This window comes from Leptonychotes weddellii, chromosome 12 (assembly GCF_054177405.1).
Source record: "Leptonychotes weddellii isolate Sample4059 chromosome 12, ASM5417740v2, whole genome shotgun sequence".
Taxonomy (NCBI): Eukaryota; Metazoa; Chordata; class Mammalia; order Carnivora; family Phocidae; genus Leptonychotes; species Leptonychotes weddellii.
The window spans coordinates 37,422,498-37,439,519 of NC_138380.1; the positions used below are offsets into that span (position 1 = coordinate 37,422,498).

Below are 17,022 nucleotides of genomic sequence, written 5' to 3' on the forward strand. Positions count from 1 at the left end.
AGAGGAGCAGGGTTAGGAGAGGAGAAAACTGGAACCCTACTGAGTGTGTGAGGGTCACTGGGCACATGCTCACCGTTCACATCTCCCCAGGAAGTGTGTTTTAATAGTGAGTAGGGCAGATGTTAGCCATAAAGGCCCCGGAATCCCAGTAAGAACCACTGGGGCAGGGAAGCAGAGAAAATATGAGAAAACAGAGTATGAAAAAAAGAATTTTCCCCTTTTCACGATGTGATCAGGGATCCATTTAGAAAGTAAAACCCAAGTGTTTTAGGGTGGGAGGGCACCAGAGAGATCAGTTGTATGCATGAAGAAAAGGGTTTGGGCCTCCAAGGAAGGTCCCCTGCCAGGTTAGCAGCCAAACAGGGGTGAGGCTGGGAGGGGACCTCGGCTCTCCAACAACAGAGCCTCCCCAGAGCTGGCTCCGGGGCCCTGTGGAAGCCAGGAAAACCTCACCACTGTCACAGCTTAAATCCTGGGACAGGAGAAGTCAGGCAAATGGCTCGTAATTTGAAGCTTAAATACTAAGACCATATAACAATGCCTAATATTAGGGAGAAAAAGCACTAGAAATCTTAGTATCTGGGAGACCCCAAAACATGGCTGCTTATCTTCAGTCTTTTCCAGTATGTTTTACATAATCTGACTATTTACTGGTCGGATTTAACCTGCAAGTACTTGGGAGGGAGATGACCCCCGAACAGCTTCCATACTGTAAGAGAAAGGCACGTGGGCAACAGATCCCCGCTCTTGGGACTGCGTCTGGAGGGGGACCAGTTCCACCGTGGCTGGGTCTCAGGAGTTCAGCCATTGCAAACCCTAAAGGCAGACTGCCATTGGAAGCCCAGCTCCAAAGACAGTCAAAGAGGTTTGAGGTTTGCAGGATGTGTGTCTTAACGGAGGCCTTTCTGGCTCTTACCTATTAAATTAAATAAGATCATTTTCTAAATGAAAGGAGGAAGCAGGAAAACTAAAGATAAAAACTGGGTTCTGACAAATAGAATGATGATGTTTGCTTCTCTTTTGGTGAAAAAAAAAAAAGAGCTTAACTGATAAAGCAAATATCTGACACCTCAGAGGTTCTCTATTAAGATGGGTGAGTCAGCAGCAGGGATGATGATCATAAATGCTATCCTCAGGACAGCTTCCTGGACCTTAGTGCACGCAACTCAACGGGTCCTTGTTAGAATGCAGATTGATTCTGGGGGTCTGGGTGGAGCCTGAGATTCTGCTTTTCTTTTCTTCTTTTTTTTAAAGATTTATTTATTTATTTGAGATAGAGAGTACATGAGAGGGGGGAAGGTTAGAGGGAGAAGCAGGCTCCTCGCTGAGCAGGGAGCCCGATGCGGGACTTGATCCAGGGACTCCAGGATCATGACCTGAGCCGAAGGCAGTCGCTTAACCAACTGAGCCACCCAGGCGCCCGAGATTCTGCTTTTCTAACCAGCTTACAATGATGCTGATCTAGAGACCACACTTTGAGTAGCAAAGCTCTGCAGTTTACTGAGAACTTTTCTTGGTGGTTCTCTCACTTGTCCAGGTGCGTGAGAACCCATATATCATGAGGCTCTTTGGGAACCTACCTTATTCCAGCATTTGAACTGGGCCAGTCTTGCTGCAAAAAGTAATACGATGCCAGGTAATATACCATGTGTCCCTCAAAATGCCAATGACGACCAAGCTCATGTCAACTGGTTGCTTCTGGACTTTCCTAAAAATGTTTGCTACTTGCCTGGCATATAGAAGGCTCAACAGAGGCCTTGGTATAAATGAATGAATGAATGAATGAACAAACGAAAGAACAAACAAAAGAAGGAAGGAAGCAGGACACTAAGTGAACTTGGCTCCCAGCTGGCCTCTGTGCATATTTAGACCATCTCGTAAGTCATTCCACTTGTCACGTACAGAGATGGGGGAATAATACAAAACCATCACTGGACTTGGTGAGAATGAGGGAGGAGGGGGTGGAGGGAGGGGGGAATACCGGGGGCAGCCACTAACTTCTGGGGGTCACTGAGCACCAGGCACAGAGTTAAGTCCTTTACATTGACTGTCTACTTCATCTTCTCAAACTTCTGTGAATTGGGGATGCTAAAGATCTGCACTTTAGAGACTGGGGAACTGAAGTACAGAGAGGGTCGTTAACCCGGGATGCCCCAGTTAGGAAAGAGGAGGCAGGCTCAGCCCACAGCGAGTCCGGACCCCGTTCTCTGCCAGCAGTTAGTACCCCCAGACTGGCTTGCCCATGCGGCTTCTCCAAATCCAATATTAACACAGCTGAAAGACCTAATCGATACTCTCCGTGTCTGTGTTCTTATTATACGGATATAGCTTAGCACATGGACGCCACGTTTATGAGCTTTGTCTGATGGTTTCTGAGGTTTTTTTAAATTAAGGAGTAAAACAGGGGCGCCTAGGTGGCTGAGTCGTTAAGCGTCTGCCTTCCGCTCAGGTCATGATCCCAGGCTCCCAGGATCGAGTCCTGCGTAGGGCTCCCTGCTCAGCGGGGAGCCTGCTTCTCCCTCTCCCACTCCCCCTGCTTGTGTTCTCTTTCTCGCTATCTTTCTCTGTCAAATAAATAAATAAAATCTTTAAAAAATAAATAAATAAATAATAAATTAATTAATTAAGGAGTAAAACAAAAGAACTGTAGAGAATATTGAGAAGAAAATTGTTTTTGGAGAGGTAAATTCTTAAAGGTTTCAAAAACACATGAAGAATCTTCATATGCTCCTCCCCCGAGAAGGGCCAACTGTTGGCACTATGCCCCATTTGCTTTGTCATCTACGCATGCTCCTTCCCCCTCCGGCTCACATATACATAACCATATCTCCATTAGTTTTTTCTGACCCATTTGAGAAGAGGTTATAAACAGCATGCCCCTTTACTCCTAAACACATCAGTGTATAATTCCTAAGAATAAGTCCATTCTCTGACACATGCCAGTTACCGACGTCAGGGAAAGTTCACATTGATATAATACTTTCTAATCTAATCTACGATCCATATCCAACATTGTCATTAGGCCCAAGGATATCTTTTAGAGCCTCGTGCATTTTAATGGCTGGATGTGTATTAAGAATTAATACAAGTAATTAAGAATTAATATGTGTTGAGTGCTTTGGCATTTAGAAAGCCCTTCTGCTACACAAACTCAGCTGGTTCTCATGTTGCCTCTCTGAAGTCAGGCAAGCAGCAACATCCCTGTTTTACCTGGGACGAAAATGAGCCTGAAGGAATGTTAAATTCAGAGTCAGTGCTCAGCAGCCCCCTCCCTGCACATCATTGCTTGGTGCTTACAGACTTTGCTTCAGTGCCAACCAGCAGACTGGCCACTAATCCAAACATTTAAAATCCTACAAATAAAATAATATTTCTTGAGTGTTTATATCTATAACCACTTCCTTTTACACTAACATTATAGATTCTAATTAGCACCCATAGCTACACAGTCAGGAAGAGAGGGAGCCACCCCAGGAGAGCACCTTGGTATGAGCTGGGAGGCCCAAGAGGGCCAAGACCCAAGCTCTCGGTCTTGCCTGATCTGTTTTCCAGAGCCTACCCCACCTTACACACAGAACTTGAACTCATAACCCGCAAAGGATCCCCAGCTGCGTGCTTGACTTGATCACAGAAAGCTGAAACACTGGATATCTCTTCCAGAGCATAGTGAAACATTAGTTTGAGGTGGGAAGGGAGTTTCCTAATCCTCACAAATAGCCTAAAAAGGGGATCAAACTCATGAACTTGCCTGTTAAACAGAAAAAGCACTGATTTGGGAAATGGAACCATGGGGTTCAAATCTCTACTCTGCCGCTTAGCTAATTTTCCCTGGGCACGTGACCTAACTTCACTGGGCCTCCATTCTACCATCCACAAGCCCAGAGAGTAACTACCACCCACAAGCAGAAATGGAGTGAAGGGGCCAACATGGAGTCTGGTCCAGTGCCTGGTGTTGAAAGGAAAAGAAAGGTTGCCTCTGCTTTCAACACAACCCTGAAGGAGCCGAGCAACACTGAGTTTGTAACAGGATATGAGCAATGTAGGGAGTTTGGATGAAAATTTTGCATGGTTCACTGACTGTTAAGAACACAAAATAACAGACCCACTTTGCAGTAAGTGCTGTCTTTGGCGACAGGGAGTTGAATTTTTCCTGTGTGTGGCACTCTGCTCTAAGTTTGTGAATGTGGGGTAGTAAGAACAAAAGATTTACCTTTTCCAGGGCCTCTCTGTCAAGTAGTTCCTGCACAGCTAGAAGCTTGATGCTGTAAGAGAAAAATTGACACGGGGCTTGAAAACAAATCATTTCACGTCACCAAGCATCAGCCAATCCCTAGCCCACGAGAACAAAAGTTTGACGTGTCAGCCTGCATTTCTGCTGAGCCCCATCGAAAGTAACCTTTGCTTTGAATTGAAATGACCATTTCAGAACGATTAAAAATGTTTCTAAATCGTACAACTGACTGCATCATAGGATCTAGAAATTTCACTTCTGGGCATATACCCAGAGGAGTTGAAGATAGGACCTGGAACAGACATTTGCACACCCATGTTCACAGCGGTCAAAAGGTGGAAACAACTAAAGTGTCCATCAACGGATGCAGGGGATAAACAAGATGTGGTACAAACGTACAAACGTGGAATTATTATTCAGCCTGAAAAAAAAGGAAATTCTGGCTCGTCCTACAACATAGAGGAAGCATGAAGACATGATGCTAAATGAAACAAGCCAGACACAAAAGGACAAATGCTGTCTGATGCCACTTCTATCAAATAGCTGGCACAGTCACATTCAAGGGGACAGGAAGTAGAAGGGCGGTTGCCAGGGGTGGGGGGAGGGAAGAGGGGGGACCTGTTGTTTAGTGGGTACAGGGTTTCGGTTTGGGGTGACCCAAAGTTCCGGGGATGGATGGTGCTGATGGCTGCACATCAGTGTGAATGTACTTAATGCCCCTGAGTTGTAGGCTCATAAATGGTTAACATAGCAAATTTTATGTTATGTACATTTCACCATAAAAAATTCTAAAAATAATATTTGCTTCATATATTTAGAGGAATATAAAGAAGAAAACAGTTGCCCGTATTCAGTATTAATCTTCCCTTCATGTCCTTTTGATGCTAACAAGCCAATAACTAAAATCTCTGCTTACGAAGACAGCCTGCTCGGCTGTTTACCTCACAGTGACCAAGCCCTACTGTGTGCAGGTGGGCAAAGCTACACAATGACTGGGACATGCTCCCTGCCCAGGAGCTCACAGCCTCTTGGAGGCCACAGACCACAGCCAGAACACAATGCAGGGTGCCGAGTGGATGGGACCCGGCAGAGATCAAGGAAGGCTTCCTGGAGGAGGGTCTGGGCTGGCCTTGACTCGGGAGAAAGGCGACCCACAGAGGGGCAGCAGAGGCAAAGGCACCAACGGGAGAGCAGGGGTGTGGAGAGTACACAACCCGCCAGTTTCCAGTTTAGGGGCCAGAGCCCGGACTGTAGCCAGCAACTGAGATGAGAATTCAGAAGTGGATGTGGGTTTTACAAGGAAAATATCCTCCCCCTCAGGACATGCCGCTCTTCAAGTGTTTGTGGACACAAGGCTGGATTCATCTGCACATGGGAGGAAGCACGGTCCTCACGAGAGCTCGCGGACACATGGGAGGAAGCACGAGAGCTCGCTGAGATTGTTTAGGAAGCAGGTCAGCCATTGATGGTGTGTGATGTTCTCTCCCCACTGAACCAATCTGTTTATGGTCACTGGACACCACGTTCTCTACCTCCGACCAACCTGCATGGTTCTCTGGAGCAGAAATGTCCCCACCCCCCACCTGATGAGCCTCCCTCCAAAGGGGTTATTGCTCACGATAAGGTTCACCTTAACTTACAGATTTCTTCGTAATCTCTCCATACAACCAAGCAAGCACATCCAACCGAAAGCAATGGCTTACTACATAAGAGCAACTCGAGGAAGTACAATAACAGTTTTAAAGCTTACGAGACACTACCATCACCACTAACAATTTGGCAACTATCGGAGCCAGAAGACAGGACTCTGGGCACGCCCTCTGCTCCAACCACACTGACTCTCCTTCATCTCTCGGACATTGGTTTTGTTGTTCGTCTGGCTTGGGTCCTGCCCAAGATCTTTACAACACTGACTCTGGCATACTGTGTCATTCCAGGCCAAATGTGAACACCACATCCTCCAAGCAGCATTCTCCGGACACTGAGGTCAAGCAGCGTCCCTGATCATCACACTATTTTCTTCAGTGCACTTGCTAGTCCCCTAAAGCATTGATTTGTTGGGGTGCTGTTGTCTGTCCCTTCCAAAAAGCAAGAAAGCTCCCCCTGTGGCAGGGGGCTTGAGGGTCTTCTCACCATTCCATTTGCAGGGTCTGTAACTGGCGCATGGAAAGTAGTCAAGGAACATTTACTGACCGACTAGCGGGGCCCAGTCAGTATTACAGCTGATGCAATCTAGCTTGGCTCACTGGCCGGGCCTCAGTTTCTCCCTCTGAAAAAGAATGCCTCCAACGAGATGATTGTGTGTGTTTTCCCTCAGTGACACACACTGCATGCATCTGTGCACATGCCTGCCATTAATGGGACGTGCCTGGTGGCCGGTCAACACTCCTGGCTACTCCTCAGCACATTCTGATTCCCCACGAATCTAAATTCCAGGCCACCGATTTGGATGGCAACTTAGGTGCTCAGTTAGGGGTTTCCAGGTGGAGCTCGAGTTTCAGAAGCTTAAACTGCTTCTGATATAACCACTGGAAAATAGTTCCACCAGGGGAAATTTTTCAGCAGTCTCTCATTCCTGCCCCCGTCCATGGCCTTGAAGTCCGATTCAGGATCGGATATCAGACATCAACCGATTAGAGGAAAGGTTTAAACACTGTTGAGATCGTCAACTCTTTTCCTCCCTGCTTGCAAAGATATTACACGCAAGCCATTGTAGATCTTGAGCCAAAAACCGACCAGTTTCGGGCTCTAAGGGAAAATGAAATGAAGACATTAATTGACTCTCATTTAAGTCAAAGCCTGAAGGATGCTGTTCCCTGCTCTGACTTTCCTCTTGAATGGGGACGTGGTGTGCCTAGTGCCACTCTCCAGTCCTCTCCACCTCTTCCCATGCATGAACTTTGCCCCCATGTAACTTAGACACAGCTTCAGAATCCTTCTCAACACTCCAGTGAGACCCAACCAATCTACTCAAGGGGGCACATGACATTAAACTGATTTGTCAGCTTTTTGCTCTAAAACCAATGCCAAACAGTATTAACATATGGAGGGGTCAGAAAAAAAGAGGGGCATTCCCACACTACTCAAATGCAGCAATGTGAGATGAGATTGCTTTAGGGGCAGGGGGAGAAAAGATGGGAAGATGAAAAGACACTCAAATCTATATGGCTGGAGTTTCAAAATGGAAATAACGCATGGTAATAAGAAGTTACTGCCCCAGCTGCTTGTAATGTTGGATTTCTTCAGGGAGCTGTGGGGTTTTTCTTCCTCCTTAGAGCTATAATCTTTAAGCGTCTAGGAGATGTTTCTTGTTATATAACTACCCTAATGTTATTTCTTCCCTTATTAGAAACGCTCCAAGTTCGGAGTATTTATTTCAGTACTTACGCTATCAGATTCTTCTAATCTGATACTGATAGTCCCTGGGACAAAATGTCACTCATATGAGAAGGAGCAACACACCCCTTCACCAAATCATCCAGTTGACACCTCTCATTTCTTGCCCTCATCTCTGTGTCAGTTTTGCTCCTCCTTCCCTCACTCCCTTCCTCCTCCTCTCCCTCCTTCCCTTCCTCCCTCTGTCCTTTTGCTAATTCCACAAATGTATACTGAATGCCTCCTGTATTTCAGAAACTGCCAGGCATCAGGGTGACCGAGATGAACACACACTGTCCCTGCCCTCCCAGAGGCTAGGATTCTGCTTGGGTCCGTGCCCGGGGAGGTGTGCCCCTGAGACCCTTCTGGGTTCTGTGGCCTGGCAGAGCTGGACTAAAGACGGCATATCTTTATGGTGGCCTGGGGTTTGGTCACCGTCCTCTGAAAACAGCAGAGCTTCCATCAGATAGAAGTCTCAATGACAAGCAATTTCTTTTTCAGCACTCAACTGAGAACAGAGGCAAATAACACAAAAGCAGCTGGTAGGGGTGATTTACTTAGAAAAATGACACCTTTAAGGACAAGTTCTGAAGTCGAAGTGGACCACACTTGGCTACGTAGACTGAGGATGCATGCAATTAATGTTTGCTTAACTAAGCTACAAGGAGGTGAGCTAGTTGAGGGCAGAGGTCTTATTCCGCTGGATAGAGCCTGGTAGAGCGAGGTCTATCAAGGAAGTAGAGGTGGCGATGGGGAAAGGGCCAGGCAGACACTGAAAGCAGGGAAGAAAAGCAGCAAAGTTAAAGAGACAGAAGGTGGAGGCCCACCCCCTGCAGTCTGGGGTGGCTCAGAGCTGCAGACTGAACCTTAATGGCCCCTGAAAAGGCAGAAAAGAGGCAGATAAGATAAGAGGAAGATAGGTGTATGGGTGCTGCAAAAACACTTAGAGGTCAAACTCCCAGCTATGCAGAAACTCATGTGGCCCAAACAGATGATAGCCTAAAGGAGCACCGGAGCCAAGATTCTGAGGATTCTGGCACTGAGTTGCCCCTGCACTTATGAAGTGACACATTATGGTGCATGAGACATAGCAGCACTCGGTAAGTGCATAAAGGATGTGTATATAACATGGCAGAGCCATCCATTCACTGCACGGATAAAATATTTACAGGTTATGCATTATGCACCAGGCACTACTGGGCACTGGGGATACAGTGATGAGCAAACACAGCCTCTGCCTTCAAACTTCTGAGTCTACTGAAAAACAAACAGGGTTCTAGAGGGGAGGGGGGTGGGAGGATGGGTTAGCCTGGTGGTGGGTATTGAGGAGGGCACGTTCTGCATGGAGCACTGGGTGTTATGCACAAACAATGAATCATGGAACACTTCATCTAAAACTAATGATGTAATGTATGGGGATTAACATAAGAATAAAAAAAAATAAAATAAAAATAAATAAATAAATAAAATGTACTTTAACTGTTAAAAACCAAAACAAAACAAAACAAAAAAAAACTTCTGAGTCTAATGGAGGAACCAGGTACATACATCAGCCATGGGATGTACTCTCAAGAGGCAAACACAGGGTGCCATGAGGCTCTTTGGAAGGTCTTACACAAAGCTGGCAGGCTCCCTGGGAAGTGACTTCTAGGCTGACGCCTACGGGCTTGCAAGGAAGAGAGACTGAGTGGGAGGAAAAGCATGAGCAAAGGAACCAGGGGGGTAGAATGAACATGACACCCGCCCGCCCGCCCTGAAGCTAAACACAGACCAGGGACCACAGGCGTGTCTGGAGGGGGCGGGTAGGTACTGAAGGATTATTCTGCAGAAACAAGTGGGGCCAGGCCTGCTTAGAGGGTTTGTTAAGCCATATGAGGGAGTTTGAACTGTATCTTGAGGGTAAGGAGTAGCTAGTGATAAGTTAGGGTAGTGGTGTCATCGAAAGCCCAAGATACAGAAGATGGCCAATAGACGTATAAAACGGCTTGGTGTGAATGTGGGGTGGGGTATGAGTGGGGGACAAGAGTGGAGTCAGCGTGATCCGAGCTCTGCACCCAGCATACCAGCCCAAACTATCTCCAGGCCTGGGAACTAGGCAAGTGAGGGAGGGGTTTCCACCTGCATCCTCAGCGGACAAGATCTGAATCTCCTCAAGAGCAGCAGAGACCTGGCAGAGGGGACACAGCAGACAGCCTTCCAGCAAGGGACAGGGCGCCCAAGAGCAGAATTTGGAGAGAAGATAGAATCACAGGCAGCAGCCACAGGCGGGCGACAATGACTATCCGTACGTCCCCATGCAGGACATGGGGCCACCCAGGACATTTCACAAAAGTCGAATTCAGAAACTAGGTCAACCACTTGTCTGGATGCTTCTCCTTTCTCTTTGAAGGAAAGCTCCACATTAACTTCCCCTGAACAAAGGAAGGAAGAGTTCCTTCTTGATCAACAAATTTTAGAAGATGCCATGGATGTTAAATATAGACTTGTTTTCCCTGAGGCTATATTTTCTTCACCATTAGCTCAGGGCTGGGAAAACACAGCGGACATCAGCCTCCAGATGTTAGTGAGCACGCACACCTCAGAGAGAAGGCAGGCTCCCAGGGAAGGCACTGCTTTTCTCAGACGTTTCCTCTTCAGCATCTCATCCCATTGCTGCCAAACACACGCTCGCCATCTCATCCTTCCTTCCTAAAGCCAAGTGCTGAACTACAACATCAGCACCAGAACAATCTGCATGGAATTTAGCTTGGGTGGCTGTTCTTGGCAGGTTAGAGAAAACTAGTGTGCCAAACAGTGGGCAGGAAACTTCTCTTGATGACAGTCCCATGGTTTTTGTTCTATTCAGGTTTTCAACTGCTTGAATCAATTACAGTAATTTCCATTTCTTAGAAATTTCTTAGAAAATTGCCCAATCCATTCAGATTTTCAAAGTTTGAGCACAGAATGGTACTAGTGATCACTTTTAATTTAAAAGCAACCTCTGCTTCTGTGGTTATGTCCTCTTCCTCGTTCTTTAATGTGTGTAGATATTTTTTCTCATTTAAAAAAATTAGATTTGTGAGAAATCAGTCTACTCTGCTGGTCCTCTGAAAAAATTAGGTCCAGGATTTATCAAGTCTACCATTTTTTTTTTCTAATTAAGCAGGTCAACATTTACCTTAATTCCATTCTCCAAGTTCCCATTGTTTTCTTTAGAGATTTACCTTCTTGAGTCAGGTTTCTTATATATATAAGCCATGAATAAAAATTCATTCTCTATGTAAATATTCGTCCTTGTTTCAAATTTCATTATGTAGCCTTCTTGTTACCTACCACCAAGTCTGAAGCTGCTATTTTGGTCTCTTATTGGAGTCCACAGTTCTTTGTTTTTTTTTAAAGATTTTATTTATTTATTTGACAGAGAGAGAGCAAGAGAGGGAACACAAGCAGGGGGAGTGGGAGAGGGAGAAGCAGGCTTCCCGCGGAGCAGGGAGCCCGATGCAGGGCTCAATCCCAGGAGCCCGGGATCATGACCCGAGCCAAAGGCAGACGCTTAACGACTGGGCCACCCAGGCACCCCAGTCCACAGTTCTTTGGATTGTATTTTTCTATCTCTAAGTAATTGGGTTTTAAATTGTATAGTTTTGCATTTTCTATGATTCTAATGTATTGAAGTTAAAGGAAGTACCCTGTACATTTCCTGCTTTTTAAAATCTATTCATAGTCTTTTTTGGTCTATTTTATGATGCTTTTCTATTTCCCAGGGTTTGGGTAGTTCTAGAACTTTTTTTTTCTTTTTCTTTTCTTTTTTTTTTTTTTTTTTTGATCTCCCAGTGTGTACCTTTAAGTTTTCACATTAGTATAGGGGGATTAGGGGAGGGCTCTGCCGTCAGTCGGCCTGGGTTCAAGCTGTCCCACCTACTGGTTGCCGGATTTTAAGAACTTTAAGAATAGCAGGTGGGAGGCAGGGAAGGGATCTGGCATCCACCCCTGTGACCTTGACCATAGATGACACAGGGGAAGTACTTAGCACTTTGTTTAGCTCAGAGTAAACCACTGTCAACGGTGGATATTGGTACTAATATTATTCAGGGCCTTTCTTAACTATTAACACTTCTCTAAAAATCAGAATAAAGAAAGCAACAAATTTTTGTTCTACCAACCTATTTCCAGGACAAGCAGCACAACAAACCTTTATCTCCCCTTCCCTTTTTGATCTCCATTAACAATACCTTACAGTTTAGATCCAGAGTACAGTCCCATTGTTGTTGCTCCATTCTATGGCTGGTCTTAAGGACAATCTCTGACACTCCTGTTTGCTTGATTACCAAACTTAACATAACACATTGCTAGTTCTACTGATTCCAGGGCTTGTGCTACCTCTTCTCCTTCTTTTTTTTTAGAGAGAGAAAGGTGGGGAGGGGCAGAGGGAGAGGAAGACTCTCCAGCAGACTCCCCGCTGAGCATGGAGCCCAACGTGGGGCTCTATCTCATGACCCAAGCAGAAACCAAGAGTCAGATGATTAACCGACTGAGCCACCCAGGTGCCCCTGTGCTACCTCTTCTTGAGCAGTATTTTGTCTTATCTTTTGAACTTCTACAACATATCTTTAAAATAAGCTTTAAAGTAAGGAGCACGTTCATATGTTTTCCCAAGCCCTTACATGTTCGAGAATGTCTTTCTGATTGGCCTCATACACAAAAGACAACTCAGCTGAGTGTGAAATTGCTGGGTTACAAGATAACCCCCAAAACTTCAGAGTTGGCTTGCCAACTTACTTGATAATCAGAAGAATTTTTAATGTGTCAGATTTCTAGACCCCACCTAGGGAGGAGTGATACAGGGCCTAGGAACATATCTGAATTAAAGACAAGACAGCACAAAACTCCCAGGTGTTCTAATCTTCCAACATCTTCTATAGACATAGACTCTGCTAAAGAGAACAAGCCTAAAGTCAACCTGATTTTTGTTATTCTTTTCTCTGCTTGGATTCTCATGCATTTTCCCCCCTTTTGTCCTTGTTATTCTCTATGTTTCCCAGGCTATGCCCAGATGTGGACCTCTTTTTGCTGACAGCGTTCAGAACATGGTGAGCGAGTACCTTATACTCAGACCCAATCTCTCCACAGCTCAGGGAGGTAGCTGATGCCGGAGCACTGATCCCAGTAATCACCAACACCAATAATCTGAATAGGGACTGTCTGTTCTGTCTTCCACATCTATAACCTTGTCTCTTATTTTTCTCTTTCTTCCTTGTATTTTCCAGAACCATTTCTCAAGGTTGGTTTTTTTCTTCCCCTCTACTCACATCACTGATTGGATTTCCCATAGCATTTGTGCTAGTTTTCTGGGGCTGCTCTCACAAATTATCACAAAATTGGCGACCTAACCCAACACATATTCATTCTCTCACCATTCTGGAGGCCAGAAATCTCCAATCAATATTACTGAGCAGAAATCAAGGTGTTGGGACCATCCCACTCCATCTGCAGGCTCTAGAGGGGAATGTGATCGAGCCCCACGTTTGGCTCCATGCTCAGCAGGGAGTCTCCTGGAGATTCTTTCTCTCCCTCTGCCCCTCCCCCCCTTCTCTCTCTCTTTGCCTCTTCCAGCTGCCAGTGGCTGCCAGCATCCTGCATCATGTCTCCGTCTCCGGGATCACAGCGCCTTCTCTTCTAGCAAATCTCGCCCTACTTGTCTCATAAGGACACCTGGGATTGCACTTAGGACAATTCAGTATAGCCTCCCCATCTTTCCAGGTCCTTAGCTTAATCACATCTGCTACGTCTTTTTTTTTGCCATATAAGGTCATAATGTTTACAAGTTCTAGGGATTAGACTACGGATATCTTTTCGGGGCCATTTTTCAGCCTACCACATATTAATACTCTTTATACTCCTGCTAATTTGGGTTTTAGTTCTGTTGCGGAATTCTGTTTCCTCAAAACCTTTCCTAATTCACTGCATCTCTTTTTACAATTTTATTTCTGTTGCCTTTTCCTACCAACCCGTTCTTTCCTTATGTTTTTCTGTCCCTGTTCCAGAGAGGCCATGTCTTTTTGTAGTATGCGGAGGATGCCACACATTTTCCCCACATCCTCTTTTACTACCTGCTATAGATGATTTTCTGGGTCTTCAGAAGCTGCTGCTTTTACTTTATTCTCTTTACTTTATTCCACAAAGTCTTTTATTTTTGTTTTATTCATCTTAAATAAGAAAAGGTTTGTCCTGACCCATGGTTGATTTTCAACAGACATTATGAGCAGACTGACAATGGTTCTGTTTTCTGCTCACCTACCTAAAGGATGGATCTTCTTCTCAGACCTGCTATGGGAGGGGACTGGCTGAGGGCACAGCTCCCGGCCAATTTAGAACCTTTGCTCTAGTGAGGTTCACCTCCTCCTCAGAGGCTCTCAATCAACTCAAGAGAGAATGCATCCTGTCTCCCAACATGCGCAGCTGCCAGGGCATCCCACTTGTAGCACTTTGCTTTTGGGGAGTAGATTTACTAGAATGCACTGAAATCATGCCAGTTTCCCCCTATTTCCCATCTGGTTATAGTCTGATGTTTTTTTCTCTACTTGGCAATGGGGAAAAAACCCAAAGAGACGGCCCTATGAGGAAGGGCCCACATCCGAGGCTAGTAGCTGAGGATAGAAAAGAAAGACTAACCAGCTAAAGGCTAGTAGCTGAAGCTAGTAGCTAAGGATAGAAAAGAAAACTAACCAGCTGGAATTTGCTTTGAGTGCATGAGTCAGGAACGAATGATGAAAAGGGTGTAAATTGCTTTCTCCCTGTTTTTCAGGCAGGGGTTGAAGGGGGCGGTGGTGAGGTGAGGTCTCCTCCTGGTGGCCCTCTGTGTCATGAGCAACACCCCGGGTAGGCTCCCCGAGCCCTGTGCTGTCCGCCTCATCACTGTCACCTGTTGACACCTCCAAGGTTCCACCATTTGTCATTTCTTCTCCGTTTTTGCTGGCCTGCGAGGTTTTGTTATTTTTCTGCCTCATCATGGGTATCTGAGCCAAACCTTCCAGAGATGGGGTCTCTGAAGGGCAGGGTAATGTTCGGTCTCTTGTTTTTAGCGACTGGCTTGTTCAATAAATGGAAAGACTGGCTCCTCCTCAAACTTCAGGGCTCTTCATCCTCCACGTGGGGAATAGTATCCACTTCCCTCCGTTCGATCTGACCCTTCAGGGCTCCCAGGGCATCAGGCCTCAGGGCTGCTGAGCACCTGGCAGGGTGCCCACAGGGTAGAATCAGGATGGGACCTTCAAGCACAAACCAGGGGCATGACCAGAAGTGAGGAAGCCTGACTTTCACTGAAAACAGCTGAAGATGGTCAGATCCAAGACTGGACAAGCTAACAGTGGAAGTGAGGTTGGCTCCCAACTAGAGACAAGGAATCACTTTCCCACACCTGCACTTTTTTTCTCAGCAGCAAACTGCCTACTTCATGCCACTTTCTAAAAGGCTGAAACATTTAACCTAATCTAAGGTCTGGGGCCCCACAGGAAAGCCCATTAGAAAGTTAATGGCCTGGTTTAACTGCAGGAGATAAAGCTCCAGTCCACTGGGCAATTTTATTCATGGGGAATTTGGAAGAAAAGATACAGGAACAGACTGAAATGCAGACAGAACCAATGAACAGGAGAAAGAGGATGCCATTAACGGAATGTCTTCCAGAAGTCAGGTACTGCGCTAAGCCTTTCTGACATTATTTTACTCACACCTCAAAGTTTCTCCTCGTAGACACAGCTGGAACAAACTGCAGATTCCAAAGCTAAAGAGTATTCAGGGACTGATTCGGTGATTTGTATGCTACAATATTTGTTTTTCTTCCTCCTGGCTTTGCGATATTTTACTCTCTGCTGAAGAGTCAAGGATATCAACTCCTATTTTTCAGCTCCAGAGAGATTAAGTGTCTTGTGAAAAATCCACACAAGGGCAGGGAATTGCACCCAGGTCTGTATGATTTAAAAGCGCAAGCCACTTTTTACTCATGCAACAAATACTCCCTGAGCACCTACTAGGTGCCAGGCCTATGGCATCAGAGATAGAGCAATGAACAAAACAAAATCTTGACTCTCATGAAGCTTCCATTCTGAAGAGGGGTAGGGAGCAATGGTCTGCTAGCATCTGTTTAACCACCAGCCCTAGGGAAGTGGGGACGGGGGAGCTGTAGCATTTGCCAATTTCCATGGTGGAAATACTCCCATGATGGCCCATTTCAAGCCACCAACTTGATGTGACTAAACACAGAGATGGGAAGAGACGTGCCACTTCACACCAGCTCCAGCACACCACTGGTGAGGAAGGATCTGCAACAAACAGTATTTCTATTAATTACAAATTGAATATATAATAAATTATACAATTATGTAATGTGCCCAGTGGTGATGAATTTGTAAAAATTAAAGCAGGGTAAAGGAGTAGTAAGTGGCCAGGGTGCTGTGAGGAAGTTAGGAACGCTTATCCCATGACATGACATTGGATCAGAGACTGGATTTTCCCATCTGTAAAATCAGGATAATGATTCTAACTATTTAAAAGGGTCATCATAAGGATTCGATGAAATGGCACTTATTGTAGAATATTACCTTCTAGTATATAGTAGGTGCTCCGTAAGTGATAGCTATTAATATTTATCTGAATTGATATAGAGATTGCCGGGTACACAATTCTCATCTTCCTTAGAACTGGTAAGAATATAAAGCTTTTATTCCTAAAAATCTGGTATTTTAGTCACTTAAACAAGTTCTAAATGATTGATCAACAACCTAGAAATGTTGCTATACACCTGGAGTTGCTAAGATCATAATGCCAGGCCTTCTAACACTGACGTTAGAACTTGCAGTGTCCCTATTATTATTTTTTTAATAATATGATTAAATTCTTTAATAGTTAGCACTTTAATTCCAGATCAATCCACACCACTCTCCCTCAAAGATGTACAAAGAATGCTATAACTCTTCTGGATGAGTATACCACATAATTTTGTTCTCCTTCATCCTCTAAACTAAAACAAAAAGATACGCAGATAAATAGGCAAAACATCTACTACAGAATTGGTTCTTAAATTCATTCAGAGCTGTGCCATTCATACAGAATGCAAGTCTCTTCACAGAAAGGTAAAGACTAGAACTCCCTCAAAGATAAAACTGCATAAAATGTTGAAAAGAAATTAAGTATCAAGTTATTTTAAATTGAAGGGTGAAGCTCTTCCATCAAACAGAGAAAAATTATCAACTACTTTTATTATTTCTTTAAGAATTGAGATATGATCTCACTAATATGAGAAATTTGAGAAACAAGACAGAGGATCATAGGGGAAGGGAGGGAAAAATGAAACAAGATGAAACCAGAGAGGGAGACAAACCTTAAGAGACTCTTAATCTCAGGAAACAAACTGAGGGTTGCTGGAGGGGAGGGGGGTGGGA

At 45.0% G+C, this 17,022-nt stretch overlaps 1 protein-coding gene across 1 annotated transcript in view; it reads right to left on the reverse strand.

Moving 5' to 3' along the window:
- EEPD1 (endonuclease/exonuclease/phosphatase family domain containing 1) overlaps window positions 1-4,262 on the reverse strand; it is a 38,830-nt gene extending 34,568 nt beyond the window's left edge. Inside the window, exon 1 of the mRNA XM_081800272.1 lies at window positions 4,211-4,262. The gene's annotated coding sequence lies outside the window, so the exon portion shown is untranslated. The remainder of the gene's footprint in view (window positions 1-4,210) is intronic.
- Between the last annotated feature and the right edge of the window lie 12,760 nt (window positions 4,263-17,022).